The sequence below is a fragment of the Hemitrygon akajei genome, chromosome 14 (assembly GCF_048418815.1).
Source record: "Hemitrygon akajei chromosome 14, sHemAka1.3, whole genome shotgun sequence".
NCBI classification, from domain to species: Eukaryota; Metazoa; Chordata; class Chondrichthyes; order Myliobatiformes; family Dasyatidae; genus Hemitrygon; species Hemitrygon akajei.
Window position 1 is genome coordinate 100,801,867 of NC_133137.1, and position 17,576 is coordinate 100,819,442.

At 43.4% G+C, this 17,576-nt stretch overlaps 1 protein-coding gene across 10 annotated transcripts in view; it reads right to left on the minus strand.

The window, feature by feature from the left end:
- plxna4 (plexin A4) overlaps positions 1-8,052 on the minus strand; it is a 712,781-nt gene extending 704,729 nt beyond the window's left edge. For 3 of the 10 annotated variants that reach the window (XM_073066775.1, XM_073066786.1, XM_073066787.1), the window contains exon 1: positions 6,973-7,204. The gene's annotated coding sequence lies outside the window, so the exon portion shown is untranslated. The other 7 variants (XM_073066781.1, XM_073066783.1, XM_073066782.1 and 4 more) reach the window with 7 other exon arrangements.
- Positions 8,053-17,576: the final 9,524 nt, after the last annotated feature.

Genomic DNA, 17,576 nt, shown 5'->3' on the forward strand with positions numbered 1-17,576 from the left:
TTTACCCATTAGTACAAAGACCCAATCGACAAAACAACTGCAGCGAGAAAGGTGATGAAATACTACATTGCAATAATTAGAACTTCAACTGAATTAACAGCCAACTTTTAATGAATTAAGTAGATCAATATGCTCTTTATGAACTTAGAACATTTAGCGCTAACGTCTTATAAAAAAGGGTGACAGAGGAATTAGTCTAGCTGTTCTATTCGGACCTCAGCTAAATTTCATGAATAAGAGAGGCAGCCTTCAATCTACTTCGCCTCTAGCAACAGTCTACACGCCGCCAGCCCCATTCCGTCTCTGTTCCTCGCACAGCAAGGATGATAAAAATAGACCCTACCAAGTAACAGCGCTCGTTCCCTGCGGGAGGAGGGATCCAGACCAGCCGAGGGAAGAAACGAGAACTGCTTCGTGGGGTAGTTGAAGCAAGGAAGGGTTTCGCGAATCCGTCCTGACTTGGTGCGGATTGTTCGAGGCCACGGGATCCGCGCGTCACCACATCGGGCCAACCCTCAAGGGCGGCTGCAAGGAACTAGCTGAATCCCGGCCAATGTTTAGGGGTCGATTACCCAATGCTTCCTCTCTCGTCAGCTACAGCACGTAACCCTGGGTCAAAGTGCATGCCACCGCGGGGCTCAACTGTTTAAGAATAAAGTTTGTTTGAATGAACTAGAAATTAATTCAAAAGTTAACGATAATTGAAAAAGGCAATGACTCTAACTTTGGAAATCTTGGCGATGGTATGGCACCACATGCTAATTCTTTTTAAAAACATGCTTAAGTAGATGTGTTTAGTCCCTATGATTCTGAATAAGTGATTAGGAATTCACTGTTGTACTTTTGTTTGGAATCCCTAATTAATAATTAGATGTGTACAAAGATCTCTCCAGATTCGACTCCAGGGCGCTTGACCTTCCCAACCTTGGCCTCTGCTGATAAATTGTTCGGATGCAGGTCGGCTCTTTGTAAAATACAACTCGGGGCTGCATTATTTTTAGTACCGCGCGTCAATTTCACAAGGAAACACACAGTCTTGCCAAGTCTGGGACTCGCGCAGACAGACAGGCTTTTGGGAAGGAACTGCGTTCCCTCCCGGCCCTGGAATAATTCTGAACGATCCTCTCCAATATCAAGTGCCAAATCTGAAAAGGGGAGAATCAGACTTCCGCTATCTCCCGAGTGCTCAATTAACAATCAGTACTGATTGCATGTAACACCACACAGACCCAACTGTTGAAAATGTTTCTGTCCAGCAAAGATTTCGCTGGAAATATGGTGAGTGGGGTTGACGTGCGTCTCACTCGAGTCGCCAGTACTTGCACAGATCGACATCTACATTATATCTAGTTCGTATTGCCGCAAGTATTGCGATACGCAGCCAGAGGCAAGTTAAAAAATAATCAAGTTACTCGGCTGCTAAATCAGAACTTTGCTTTCAACTGCATCAATGCGAGGACTTAACAGCGGGTGAAAGAAAGAACGGGAACTCGGCCGCGAAAGCGTTCAATCTTCAGGAGGAAATCTTTAATTACGCACAGAATGGAAAGGGAGCAGCCTGAATCCCCGAGGTTACACTGAAAGACAAGGCGGCCAAGCAGACTATTTCTCTGGTCAGTTCCGAAACTACGCCAACGAGATACGGTGAAATACGTTCCTATACGCGATCCTCGTTAGAATCTGCTTTATTAAATTTTATAAAGCTCACCACTAAAATGCAAGCCTCTTTAAACTAAAGATGAAAGTGGAACACGTAACAATTGCACCTTGTACCCCGACAATCAGCGCTTGGTCGCTTCTCAGTCGCTGACACTACCAGGGCAGCAGATGAGGTACAGCACTGCTTTCACAAGGAGGTCAGCGTTCGAAAGCGGCATGAAGTTCAGCCTGGCGGTTTCAAAAGATAACGCGCTCCAACCCAGCACCACCTTTCTTTCCACTTCGCGCGCCTTTTCCGCTCAGATCTCCTACCATCAATCGCAGAAAAAAACACATAGAATGCTTGAGATGTACTCAGTGACCTAACGGATGCTGCTGTCGCCATGAAATCGACCTTCCAATGACCACGTCGACTCTTTCCCGAACCCTGGTAGCATCTCCTTCCGAGCCACCCTCGACGATATGAACCATAGCCAACTCACTGTAGTCAGGCGCTCAACAAATGATAAGCAACGTCGCTAATCCAATTACAGCTTGCAAGTCTCAGAATCTACCTAGAGAACACGCACTCTTTGTTACATAGTACTGGAAAAAAGCCCGTTAATTGCACACAAGGAAAATTCTGCATTGAACCCCCCGCCAAAAGATACGCTGTTGAGTGGTTGAGCTCCTTTTACTGGCGCACTGGTGGCTTGGGGATCTCAGGGATCTCAGTGATCCCCTAACTAATTGGGACGAAGTCAAGTCAAGTTTATTGTCATTTAACTATATACGTGTATACGGTCAAACGAGACAATGTTTCTCCGGACCGGGTGTAAAGCACAGTAGTACACATAACTCACATATAACGCACAATAACTTAGGAAGGTAAGAAAGCTGCCGATGGCCAATTTTATTGTTTTTTTAAAAAAGTGTATCAGTTGATCCAACCTTCTCAGCTAATATCATTCTGTGTTCTTCTGGACCCTTACACGAAAAGTTAATCGAGTAAGATCTCGAATAATCATTAATCGGAAAGGGATAAAGGGTTCAGAAGGAACTAGTTTCTTTCTGGTTTCTGGGCGCGTCGGTTGGGTGACTGAGTAATACGAATCAATGGGAAAACCTCAAGTTAAAGAGTTAACGTCATTAACGTTTAATTGAATATCACTATAAACATTTTGAATATTATTTTCTCCATTGTAGATTTAGACAGCAAGGGAACAGATCCTTCCAGTCCAACGAGCCCACGCTCGCCCCATTATACCCAATTAACCTGCTTAATAATGTGGGAGGAAACAGGAGCAGCCGGAGGAAACTCTCGCGGTCACGAAGAGAACGTAGAAACTTTTGCAGGAATTGAACCCGGGTCACTGGCATTACATTAGCATCTAGTAGCATTACATTAGCCGCTACGCTACCTTGTCACCCATGTCATTTGTTTAAATACGCGGTGTAGGTATTGCGTATATAAACAAATGCACCCAAAACATGTCAAGGCACCGCACGAGTAACTGATTATAACCTTTAAATATATTGTGATAAACTATATTGCTTATATCAAGTATAAAATAGTTATAACCCAGCATTAAAAAGCCTTACTTCAGAGCAATCGCTCCTAATACGCAATAAAATAACCTTAAATCAAGAATATAAAAACGATCATGGTAATTAACTTACAAATTTGGGGAATAAATTTGTTAAATGCAAACTTTCAATATTGGTTGGAGCTGAATTTATTGCGTAGTAACAATTTAAATAATTTCTCAACACTTGAAATTTAAGTGGTATAAAAAGGATATCTTTTTATTTTAAAACATGCTATCTTGCTTCAATCTCATTAAGATCAACTACAACCATCTCATTCTCTTCCACCCGACATGATAACTAGGGCGCTAGGACCCAGCAGATGAAGTGTGTTTGAAACTCTCTGTATCTGTTTCAAATCTAATTTATAACCGATTCCAGTTTAGTTCACTCGCGATGAGGTGGCCCAGTGATTGTCAGCTCAGCCATTCATCGCTACTGAGACTGAGGCGGGGCATTCCCGTAGCCGAGTGCTTGTAACAGTTTTAGTGTTCAGAAAGGAAGGGAAAGTGACTGGCGTTGCCGCAAGATGGGAGCGCGGTGGGAAACACCGCTGGGTCCTAGTGCCGATGTATGAACGCTCACTTCACATTATTTTATCTAATATATTATAATAATAAATTGTTTTCACCTAATATAACGAAATTACACCCACCTTTCTAGTATGTAAATATGAAAGCGTGCTATAATTTTCAGAACCAATTTTGGATTGTTATATTATAAACAGTGCAATATCGTTTTCTCAGCAAAATATCAGCCAAATTATTTGTAAATATCAGTATAAGTCGAGTTGCAGATTTAATTAAGGCAAATTGAACATTTCGGTTTAGTTTAAGCAGATAGGTGATTACTATTTTCCTGGTTTGGTGACCCAGTGGGTGGAATGTTCCGTTTCTATAAACAGCTGATCTGAAATCTGGGTCAAAGTCAATACCAAAAGGTGACCCCTGCGACTTCATACTTCCTACCATGGTATTCCAACTCACAGTTTCTCCCGCCCTCCTCCGTCAACTCGCAGCTGTATGGGGATCCCTTTTCACAACGGACTCCCCAAATGCGGGCACTCAAATCTCTCCCTCTCTCATACGTTCTTTCTCTCGCCCATTTTCTCTTTCATTCTCTCTCACCCGCCTCTCGCAGAGAGAGTGAGAGAGTATGAGAGAGAGAATATGAGAGACAGAGATAGAGAACGATCGCCACATAATCCTGCGAAGAGTGTGGTTTATTTACACGGTTAAGACGACCACATCTGTGTCTTCCTCTTAACTCAATCCGCTAAGGAGATTCCGGGTTGCCCTAATACCACCAACCCAAATAAATCTCACAAAATGCCTCTCCCCTTGTTAAAAGAGCGAAACACTGCCAATACCGAAGATAAATTTAACACAACCTTTCTCCCTACGCAGACTCCACACACACTGCAGTGACCATCGATGATAATTGTTACAATGCGACGGCAGAATTAGACCCTACTTAGCTGATGGGCCAATTGAAACATCAAGGACGGACAATCAACCTGAGCGTTTACAGTGGTATTTGAAGTGCCCCTATGTTAACTTAAAAAAAGTTAATTAAAAGCCAGTTTAAAGATAGTGAACTAATGATCTATTAAACCAAGATAGCACTAGACTCTAGTGACTAGAGTGTAGTTTTCTTCATTACCATTAATCGGGTTAATGGGGAAAATTGGCCTTTAATTTCATTAATCGGACTCATTACGAGGAATATATTTCCCTCGCTCTGTCGCAATCGGAAGAGCGGTTTGTTTTACTGCTGTCAAGAAGGCTCTGAGAGAAGATTCTGTCCATACTCGGTTGCCCTGAGACAAGCCGGAGTTCGAGCCACGATCTCTGCATTTCAATTACAATCCGCGGCGAATGGAGAATTCCGAGAGATTCGCCAGTAGAGTGGGGAAAGCGAGGTGACTCCGGAGACGGCACTGAAGGAGTAGAGGACTTGTTCATGCCCGCGCCGTCAGCCTGGATTTCAGGTAGAAGTCTCCAGAGACATTGACAGGACTGTGCGTCCCTCTCTCTCTCACACACACACACATAGAGTCTGATCCCAGAGGCCTCGCTAAATTAAATATACTCATTGTCATACTGCACAAATAAATAAACGTCCTCCTTTAAATCCCTAAACGAACCCACTAGTTTTCATTTTATTCATGCCAAGGGTTTATTTTCCGATATGAAAGATTCTCCCATTCTCTTTCACCTTGTTCGGATAAACAATCCAATAGTCCACTTACCTTGCTCGTGTGCTTAATTTAAAGATAACAGTAAGCCACTGCAGGGCAAAACGCAACACGGGACAGAGGAGCGCCTCTCCACAGAATTAAAGTGTACTGGAAGTCACTGCCTCGGCTGTGACCGGCAGCAAGTGTGGACGCGGACAGCCAGCCGATAGAACGCGTGTTATCTGCTCACGGCAGACCAGTGCCAGTCCAATGAGTATGCAGATCGATGAGAAAGACACAACCTGGCTCTGAGCGCATTGGACCTATAGACAGGTTGAATCGACGGGAAAGGCATTGGAAGAGTGAGGAACCATGCTCGAGATTGCATCTCGGCTTTATACTTCATAGTCTGGTTTGCCGACTTGCCGATGGCGCTTTAATGTTTCCACCGCCACTCCGGAACGGGGTCCTTTAAAATAATTCGGCGGGCTTTAGGACACTACGGAATAATTTCTCTGTCCTCTCTCTCTCTCTCTCTCTCTCTCTCACCCTCCCCACCCCCTACTCTCTCCCCCCTCTCTCTCCGCTCCTCTCTCCCCCCTTTTTCTCATCCCCTCTCTTTTTTTCAACCCCTCTCCCTCCCACCCACTCTCTCTCTCCCCACCTCTCCCTCTCGGGGGAGGAGAGCTTGTACCTGTAAGCAACACGGGCAATCCCCAGTCTATCAGCCAGCATGGGAATACGGTCAGACTGAATACTGGTACACTGATGCATATACTGTAACTCATAATACATGCACAACCACTCTGCTCGTTTAAGAAGCACTGATAGACATACATAGAGGTAGAAGCACATACACTGACTCTGGGAAGAGACACTGGCATATACCACTGACAGTGTTAAACACACGGGCACATATCATACTGATTTACGCGCGGGCGAGTGCGCGCGCGCATACACACACACACACACACACACACACACACACACACACACACACACACACACACACACACACACACACACACACACACACACACACACACACACACACACACACACACACACACACACACGTTCCATTCACCTTTCAAAATAAAATAAACAGCGATGAGACGCAACATTCTTAGAAATGATGCCAGTCAATAAACGAGGTGAAATCCTTCCTGAATGGGAAGCTGAGGGTGCGTTTGTAAAATCGTGAGGGGAAGAAACCGAATCCACACTGCCACCTGCACTAGGCACTTACAACGGAAGGCTGTGGCGGTCCAGAATGCATGGGCTCGTACATTGGTCGACCATCGCTGTAATTGCAAGGGGTTATTATTTTTCGTCTACTAGTTATTTTGGTTGCAAAAACGGAGCCTTACCAGTTAGTTAGTACAGCAGTCGATCAGTCTCGATTACTAAGACCTTGATGATCCGGCAGCGTTAAATTCTTTTGCCGGTTATATACATACTGTATATAGGATTGGGTAGTTAGTATTTCATTACTTGCAAATGAGATTGAAACTGACACTATTGGTGCAGCTAAACTTCCCATTACCGGTCTTCAACGGTTCACTTACCTCCGTTGCTGCCTGGTTTGCGTTAGCACAGCGCCGCATTGACACACTGCAAAGACGGTGAGATCAAATCCTGGCACACCTCAGAGATATGCCCCTCAAAAAAATAGATAAGCCTCTCTTGATCTTCATCTACTTAAAACAGACCCTGTGAAGAACGTAAGTGAATGCTGAATATCACCGACTTCTCACGGCGCCCTCTGCCCCCTTCCCCAAAGCAAAGCCATGAAACACTTGTACACCTCAGTCCATTCTGAGTGGAGTGGGGGTGGACTCGCTGGAATCGAGGTTTCACGGGTAGATCTCCCGCTCGCTAGTGGCTCACTCCTTCCTCGCTCCGTCCTGACTGCAAGCGCCGAATTCAGCCGGCGAAAAGCAGCAGAAACCGCCGCGGCAGCGACCGAGGCGGAGGGATAGCGCGGAAATCTTCTCTGGACTGCTGTCGCAAGATCAGATTCACGCATCGAAGATTGGAGGGGGGAAATGCAGGCACCAACTTTGCCTCGAATACGTAAAGTCAAGTGTGTAATTGTGTGTATGTAACTGTGCTGCCTATTTGCATTTCGACAGGGCGCAGTGGCGGCCAAGCTTCGCACCCGTTTGCTGCCGATATTCCACCTCAGTGACGTGCAGTTACTCTTAGTTATTGTGATAATTATGCTATTTACAGCTCGGGTTACATCGGACGAAATACAAACGTGCTTATCGGAAGTAGTATCTGCAATTATTAACGGTGCCTGCTTTCGTTGTGAATGAAGTGCGTATTGGAGAGTGCCGCAATATTCCACGGATTCAGAGAACATGACTGCGGGCTCCAAGGATGCTGCATTCAAATAATTAACTCACTTGGCACAAACTTTCTCTAAAACTTATCTTACATTTTAAAAATCCATTGTAACCACTTATTTTAAGACATAAAATTAAACCTGCCGAAGATCGTTAATGATCAATGATTGCGGATGGAGGATTATGACAGGCCATTCGTTTCTTTGGAAGACCACTTCTTTGAAATTCCCGCTACCTTTTTAAATTTCCCAAGCGTCCTGCCGCATGGGAGTTTCGAACAAAAAACGCCGACAATTCCTCTCACCTCCACAGACGCTGTTCGGCCTGTTGAGCTCATCCAGCAGATTGTTACATGTCCGCCTCCATCTGATTTGCATAAACCAAAGTTTACATTAAGTTTTGCAACATTAACATAAATGAGCACTTTAATCGCGCTTCTTGGTGACTGGTTAGGCTTCCAAATACAAATTAAAACACTGTTGGGGTTCCCTTAAGAGATTAATTGAGACTCCGGGTCACCCTGTGGGCTCTGTTCCCTCGATCACCCACCGCCTTCCCAATCCAGTTGAGAACAAAAGATCCAAAGAAAATACTTGAAAGCAGCCAAGTTACTAACTAATCCAAACTGTGCTCAGAATAGGGATACTGGACCTTTTGACAACTTGTACTTTCCCTTTAAGACGCTGTTTATTGCACCATGCACAGTGATTTCTCCGTGCATACGGAATTTTCAGAACAGAAAATGCACTGAGAAAGGGGGCACAGTTAAATAAATGCAACTATTATTATATTGGAGGTTGCAGACGGCGGGTGTGTAGGAGGGAAACACGCTGGCGAATCCCTGCACTGCAGCGACCCCTACAGGAGAGAGGCATTTTGCAGACTCAGCACTAACGCCGGGGCCAGTGCCAATTCGCTTAGACACGTCCGTAACGAGTACGGACGACTGTTTTTTTTGGAGAGGGGCGTGCGTGGCGTGGGGATAAAGCTATCCGGCGGATTTCGTCCGCCTAGGTTTAGCTGGCGGCTCACTGTCAGCATCTGAGGCGTCTTTATGATCCACGCAGCCAAACTATTTGACAGCACCATAGTCCGATAATAATTCAGATTTCCGGTGGCCGCGGCACATCTCCGCCAAACTAAGGGCCGTGATTTTTATTCATAGAATCGATACCCTATCTCCACCCATCCCTGTTAAAAGGTGTTCAATTTAAACCGGCAACTCATACCTCTGGCCACAATCAAATTATACAATTATCCTTTCAGGTCTTATAACAACGCACCCCCACTCCCCATAAACAAATCGGGACAGTACTCTATCAGAGAATAAAACTTAGCCTCCCCTCTCCCCAGCAGAGGTCCATCAGGGTTCGTATAATGAGTGAGATCCCAGAGAGAAACATCTCACTGCTCCGGACCGGCTGACACACACTTTCACACCCGGCTACGATTGGGTCGCGCTTTTTATCCGTCTGCACATGCGTGGCTTAGAGTCTGTTTCCCAGGTAATTTCTGCTTTCCTCCGATTTGGAACACGTATCCTGTATACTTGACACACAAAATTTTTTTTTAAAACCCAGGATGTACGTCAAAATTTGGAGAACATTTCTTTTTCCCGCTGAGGTCGGGTGAGACTAGAACCAGAGATAATGGGTTAAGGGTGAAAGGTGAAATGTTTAAGGCGAACATGGTGAAGGGGGGGAGCTTCTTCACTCAGTCTCAGAGGGCGGTGAGAGTGGGGAACGAGCTACCAGTGGAAGTGGTGGATGCAGGTTCAATTTCAACATTTAAAAGAAGTTTAGACAGGTACATGAATGGGAGGAGTATAGAGAGCTATGGTCCAGGAGCAAGTCAATGGGATTAGGCAGAATAATAGTTGGGCACGGATAGACGGTTTGCTTCTGTGCTGTAGTGCTCAGTGACTCTTATGTATTCTGACACAGAAGGTGACTGCTCAGCCCATCGAGTTCATGCTGGCTCCCATCTGTCCCAACCCTTCCCCCTTCTTGCTTCTGCACAACTCTGCAACTAACTTTCTCTAACATGTCCATTAACTAATTTTGATCTTTTTGCCAATTACTAACGCTAAGTAATTTACAATGGCCAGTTAATCTACCAACCTATGCTCATTTGGGATATGGAAGGGAACCGGAGTAGAGAACACGCAGGTGCTCCTGGACAGCATTATTGGAAGCCAGGAGACTGAAACTGTGAGGCAACAGCACCAACTACCACACCATTGTGCTCAGCCAAAAGCTCTCGCATGAAACATCTGAGTAGGTTGTAAAAGAGTTCAGGATGCAATTGTGTTCCTAACCCGAGGGCGCAGTGGACACGGATTATGATTTGAATTTTTTTCTCTCTATCATGTTAATGACAGAAAGAGGGTGACAGTTATGGTGAGAGGCTGGGAGAGATTTTCTGAGGTGTTAATCTGTCTTGTGCTACTTTAGGCATCTGTACATTTCCAATATTTTCTGTATATTCTTCGGAATTGCAGTTTTCACTTGCTGTACCATGGAATTAAACCTATTTATTATACCCATAGACCTATATTAGACTTCTTGTTAAATTCAGCATGTTCAATAATAATTCCTCTGTAGTGTATTGTACAGTATTGCAATATGGTCCTGCCAATATTATTCTCAATCTATTGCATTGCTCACCAAAACAAGAGATTCTACTGATGCTGGAAATCCAGAGTAACACATACACAAAGTACTGGAGGAACCCAGCAATTCAGGCACCATCCATGGAGAGGAATAAAGAGTCGACATTTTGGGCCGAGGCCATTGATCAGGGCTGGAAAGGAAGGGGAAAGACGCTGTCCCCATTCACATTCCGATCTGTCAGTCCATGACCTCCCCTACTGTCACGTTCAGGTTGGAAGGGCAACACCTCCTATTCTGTTTGGGTAGCCTCCAACCAGACAGTATGAATAACTATTCTCCAACTTCCAGTGATTTCTCCCCCATCCCCCTTCTTTTCTTTTACATTCTGGTTCCCCTCTTACCCCTTCCCTTCTCCTCCCCTCCCCTACCTATCACCTCCCTCTGGTGTTCCTCCTCTTTTTCCTTTTCCCGTAGTCCACTCTGCTCTCCTATCACATTCCTTTTTCTTCAGTGCTTTATCTTCCCCCCTTAACACCTGCCAGCTTCTCACTTCATACCCCCCTCCGCCACTCACCTACCTTTTCCTTCACCAGGCTTCACCTATCACCTGCCAGCTTCCCTTCCTCATCTTCTTCTCTAGCTTCTTCCCCCGTTCTTAGATAAGGGGCTCAAAACCATTCGCAATACTCCAAGTGAGGCCTCACCAGTGCCTTATCAAGACTCATGCTTGCTTTTATATTCTAGTTCTCTCAAAATGAACGCTAACATTGCATTTGCCTGCCTCATTACTGACTCAACCGGCAAATTAACCTTTAGGGAATCCTACTCAAGGAACTCCAAGTCCCTTTGCACCTCAGATTTTTGAATTTTCTCTCCATTTAGAAAATAATCTACATTTTTACTTATTCTACCAAATTGCATGACCATACACTTCCCAACCATATACTCCATCTGCCACTTCTTTGCCCATTCTCCTAACCTGTCTTAAGTCCTTCTGCAGCCTCCCTGCTTCCTCGGCACTACCTGCTCTTCCACCTATCTTCGTGTTGTCTGGTAACTTGGCCATGAAGCTATCAATTCCATTACCCAAATCATTGACAAATAATGTAAAAAAGAAGCGGACCCAACACAGGCCCCTGCGGAACACCGCTAGTCACTAGCAGCCAATCAGAAAAGGCTCCCTTTATTCCCACTCTTTGCCACCTGCCAATTAGCCTACGCTCTATCCATACTAGTATCTTTCCTGCAATACCTTGGGCTCTCAACTTTAATTTAATTGACTCTATTTCTTACAACCTTTGCATAGATGAGTAGTCAAAATATTTGCGTTCTGTAGCCAACTAAATGTGCAATTTATAGTAATTTGTAACAAGTAGTATGAACAACAGGATAATCAATATAGCATAGAAATACAATTGTATCAGCATGAATTGAATCAGTCTGATGGCCTGGTGGAAGAAGCTGTCCCAGAACCTGTTGGTCCTGGCTTTAATGCTGCGGTACCGTTTCTTGGATGGTAGCAGCTGGAATAGATTGTGGTTGGTTGGCTCGGGTCCCCAATGATCCTGCGGGTCCTTTTTACACACCTGTCTTTGTAAACATCCTGAATAGTGGGAAGTTCACATCTACAGATTCACTGGGGCTTCTGCACCACTTTGCAGAGTCCTGCGATTGAGGGAAGTACAGTTCCCACACCAGGCAGTGACGCAGTCAGTCAAGAGGCTCTCAATTGTGCCCCTGTAGAATGTCTTTAGGATTTAGGCACTCATGCCAGTCTCCTTCAACCATCTGAGGTGAAAGAGGTGCTGTTGTGATTGTTTAGCAGATTCACATGCGGCACCTTGTCAAAGGCCTTCTGAAAATCCAAGTGCACAACATCCACCAATTCTCCTTTGTCTATTCTGCTTGTTATTTCTTTAAAGAATTCCAACAGATTTGTCATTTAAGATTTTCTCTTAAGAAACCATGCTGACTTCGGCCTATTTTATCATGTGCCTCCAAGTACCCCGAAACCACATCCTTAACAATCCACTCCTATATCTTCCCAACTACAGAGGTTAGACTAACTCGCCTAAAATTTCTTTCCTCTTCCTCTGTCTATTCTTAAAGAGTGGAGTTACATTTGCCATTTTTCAGTCCTCCAGAACCATGTCAGAATCCACTGATTCTTGAAAGATCATTACTATTGTTTTCACAATATCTTCAGCCACCTCTTTCAGAACCCTGGGATGGAGAGCATTGGTCCAGGTGATTTATCTACCTTCAGACCTTTCAGTTTCTCAAGCACCTTGGCTCTAGTAGTAGCAATTTCACTCACTTCTGCACAATGACACTCTCGAACTGCGGGCATACTGCTAGTGTCTTCTACAGTGAAGACTGATGCAAAATACTTATTCAGTTTGTCTACCATTTCCTTGTTCCCCATTACTACCACTCCAGCATCATTTTCCAGTGGTTTCTCTTTTACTCTTTACATATCTGAAGAAACTTTTGGTATCTTCTTTAATATTATTCGCTAGCTTACCATCATGTTCCATCTTTTCCCTCTTTATGATTTTTTTAGTTGCATTCTGTTGGTTCTTAAAAGTTTCCCAATCCTCTAACTTCCCACTATTTTTTCTTCCATTATATCCCCTCTCTTTGGCTTTGATGTTGGCTTTGACTTCTCTTGCTAGCTATGGTTATGTCATCTTGCCTTTAGAATACTTCTTCTTTGGGGTGTATCAATCCTTCACCTTACGAAATACTCCTAGAAACTCCAGCCATAGCTGTTCTGCCATAATCCTTGCTAGTGTCCCATTCCAATCAACTCTGGTCAGCTCCTCTCTCATGTGTCCGTAATTCCCTTTACTCCATTGTAACACTGATACATCTGACTTTAGCTTCTCCCTTTCAAATTGCAGGGTAAATTCTATCATATTATGATAACTTGTCTCTAAGTGTTCCTTTACCTTAAGCTCTCCCAATCATTTCCAGTTTATTACACAATGCCCAGTCCAGAACACTAGAGGGCTCAACCATGAGCAGCTCTAAAAAGCCATCTTGTAGGCATTCGACAAATTCCTCCTCTTGGGATCCTGCACCAACCTAATTTTCTCAGTCTATGTGCATATTGAAATCCCCCGTGACTAGTGCAACTTTGTCCTTTTGACATGTATTTTCTATCTTCTGTAGATACTTCAGTAGCCCTCATCTTTGCTACTGTTTGGAGGCCTGCATATAACTCCCATCAGGGTCCTTTTACCCTTGCAGTTTCTTAACTCTACCCACAAGGATTTTACATCTTCGGATCCTAAGCTACCTCTTTCTATGGATTTGATTTAATTTTTTACCAACAGAGCCACTCCACCCCTCTGCCTACCTCATTAGATGTTAAGCTCTCAACTATGATTTCTTTCAGGATTCAATCAATTGAATTTAAGGAATATTGTTCCTTGAGTACTGGAGTCTGAAGCAACATGTGGGTCTGCAGAGAAAGTCTAAAAAAAGTCTTGTACAATCATATCAAGTCATTTTTATTGTTATACTCTTAACCCTTTATAATGGAGGTTGACATTTGCTTTTCTAATTGGTTAGCATGACAACATAATAAATTGGTATGATTCATGAGCAGTTTATGAGGTTTCCTTTGTACCCCAATATTTATTAGTGCATTGTTTTTTACAATAATATTATGACTTTATTTTATAACACCATTTTATAAGACATAGGAGCAGAATTAGGCCATTCGGCCTATCGAGTCTGCTCTGCCATTTCATCATGGCTGATTTTTTATCCCTCTCACTCCCATTCTCCTGCTTTCTTCCATGATCTTTGACACTCTTGACAAATCTTTGACATTCTTTGTCCTAAAGTGAGTAACTTCCACATTTTCCAACATTATGCCCAGATGCCTTTTTCCCCCTCACTTAACACCTAAATACCTCTGTGTTCTTCTTACCAATCCTCAGTTTTCTGAAAAGGTGTCAGATATGGCAGAATATAGTCCATGGTCTCTCAGGAATACTCTCATAGTTAGCATCCAGGAAAATATCAGAATAGTTTAAAGAAAAAGTAACAAAACAGAGATTACAAGTTGAGCGGAGTTTGTTCAGGTGGTTGGCAGTGGTTTTACAAAAGTTTCCTTCCTGCCTCTCCAATCTACACAATAAAATCATGGATGCAGAAGTAGAGAGCTGTGTTAAATTAACAGTTGCTATTTAAATAAAGAAACAGGATGTAGTTACAAGTAGGTGAAATAGAAACATAAAAAACTAAGAAATCAAATAGGCCTTGCAGCCCTGCAGTCTACGGCACGTTCTGCTATTCAAAGAGATTATGCCTGATCTTCTGCCTCAATACCGTGTTCCTCTCCCCATAGCTCTCAATACCATTTGCAACTTAAAATGTCTCTGTTTAGTATAAATCTTATAACTCCAAAGCCTTCTGCAGCAGATAATTCTACACACTCACCATCCTTCTCACCTTAATCCTGAACATCTTACCCTGTACGTTGAGCTGTAACCCGGGTTCTACACCTCCCAGCCAGGTAAACCATCCTCTCTGAATCCAGCTTGTTAATAACACTATCAAGGTGACTGAACCCAATGTTTGGATGATGGGCCAGATTGAAAAGGTCAGTGTGTGAGAGCCCGAGGCAGGGGACAGGCCGGTTCAGCTTGCTGTACTACTCCGTGCTGACCGTCTGTGGACGGACATATTTTAATAATAAATGAACTTTGAACATCTCCTCTCACTCTCCTAAACTCAGAATCAGAATCAGGTTAATTATCATTGACATACATCATGAAATTTGTTGTTTTGCAGCAGCAGTGCAGAGCAGTCGATTAAAACAAATGAATGTAGGTTATAAATAGATAGATAAGAAAAGAGAGTAATATAGTGAGGTAGTGTTCATGGGTTTATGGACCATTCGGAAAACTGAAGGAGGGAACAAGCTGCTCCAAAAACATTGAATATGTGACTTCAGGCTCCTGCACCTCCTGTCTGATGGGGTGGGGGGAGGGCTGTGCCCATTTTGGATCTGGCTGAGACCAGATTCTCAGCTGTTTTCAATCCTGTGCACTGGAGTCTTCATCCCAGATGGTGATGCTACTCAAGAGAACCAATCTGTTCTCATATAGCAGTCCCACCATTCCAGAAATTAGTCTAGTGAATCCTCACTGAATTCCCTCTTTGACAACTATACCCTTCTTTAAGCAAGGAGACTAAAACACTGCACAATATTTATTCCAGGTGTGGCTTCATCAATGTTCCATATCACTCAACTATGATATGCCTGCTACTCCAATCCAAACCTCTAGGAATGAGGACCAATATATCATTAACTGCTCGATGTACCCGTATTTGCTTTCAATCACTTCTGTACAAGAGCCTCCAGGACCCCGTGTACTTCAACATTTCCAAGTTTAACACTAATAACTTTCTGCATCCCAGTTTTTACTAACAAAGTGGATAACTTCACATTCATTCACATTTTACTGCATCTGACATGATTTGCTCACAAAACCAAGTTGTCTAAATCCCCTTGAAGTCTTTTTCCATCCTCTTCAAAACTCACAATCCCATCCAGCATCACTGTGTTTGAAAATTTTAATTACATTTGGCTACTTCTTCCAAATCACAGATATACAGTCAGTGGCCACTTTATTATGTGCACCTGTACACCTGCTCATTAATGCAAATATCTAATTAGCCAATCATGTGGCAGCAACTCAATACATAAAAGCATGCAGACATGGTCAATAGGTTCAATTGCTATTCAGACCAAACATCAGAAAGGGAAAGAAATGTGATCTAAGTGACTTTGTCCGTGGAATGATTGTTGGTGCCAGATGGGGTGGTTTGAGAATCTCAGAAACTGTGGATCTTCTGGGTATTTCACACACATCAGTCTCTAGAGTTTACAGAGAATGGTGCAAAAAAAAAGAAATATCTAGTGAATGGCAGTTTTGTGGGCAAAATGCCTTGTTAATGTGAGAGGTCAGAGGAGAATGGCCAGACTGGTTCAAGCTGACAGGAAGGCTACAGTAAATAAATATTTGTTTCAGCAGTGTTGAGCAGATGAGTATCTCTGAGTGCACAACACTTTGAAACTTGAAGTGGATGGGCTTTTGGCAGCAGAAGACAATGAACATACAGAATGCACTTAGTACCTGTACCCACTTTATTAGGTACAGGAAGTACCTAATGTACACTGAGTGTATATAGTGAATTCTGCACCACCCTACCAGTCACTGCCTGCCACTGCAGCAAAGATCTTTTCATTCCTGGTTCTTGCTTCGCCACTATCAAAAAGAATTCCAATCTTTGCAAGTCCATTAACCCCTCTAATGTGCTTTAACTTTGCACATTAATCTCTCGCAATGGATTTTATGAAAGACCTTCGGAAGATCTATAGAGACCACATCCACTGGCAAACAGTTATTGGAATTCATTGTTAGTGTTGTACTTTGGCAATGGTATGAAAAGCATATTATAAATAAGAAGCGGTTTTGAAATATGGAATGGCAGTGGGATTTGTTAATTGGGAAAACCAGTTTGATCTTATTATCAGTGTTAGTGAATAAGGCAGGAGTAAAATGGTAAAGAAATGAACATTTTTTGACAAAATTTAGAATATAAAAGACAACATGTAGGAAAGAAAAAAAACAAATATAAATTTTATTTGCCACATGTACATCGAAACATCAAAATGGAGAGGGAAATGTGTTGTTTGCATCAAATGAAATCATGCTGATTTTGCTGGGCAGCCTACAAGTGTGGCCACACTTCCAGCACCAACACTGCATACCCACAATTTATTAACCCTAACCAGTGCGTGTAGTTATCCGGAAAATCCGTCTTACCTGTTCTCTTGTCTTCACCAACCCCTAGTGCCCTGCCTCTTTCTCCTATGGTCCATAGAAACATAGAAAGTCTACAGCACAGTACAGGCCCTTCGGCCCACAATGCTGTGCCAAACATGTACGTACTTTAGAAATTACCTAGGGTTACCCGTAGCCCTCTATTTTTCTAAGCTCCATGTACCTGTCCAGGAATCTCTTAAAAGATCCTATTGTATCCCCCTCCACCACCATCGCTGGCAGCCCATTCCACGCACTTGGTCCACTCTCTTCTCATATCCGATTCCTTCTCCAGCCCTTTACCTTTCCCACATGCACCTCCAAACTTCTTACTCCATCCACCCTCTCCCACCCACCTGACTTC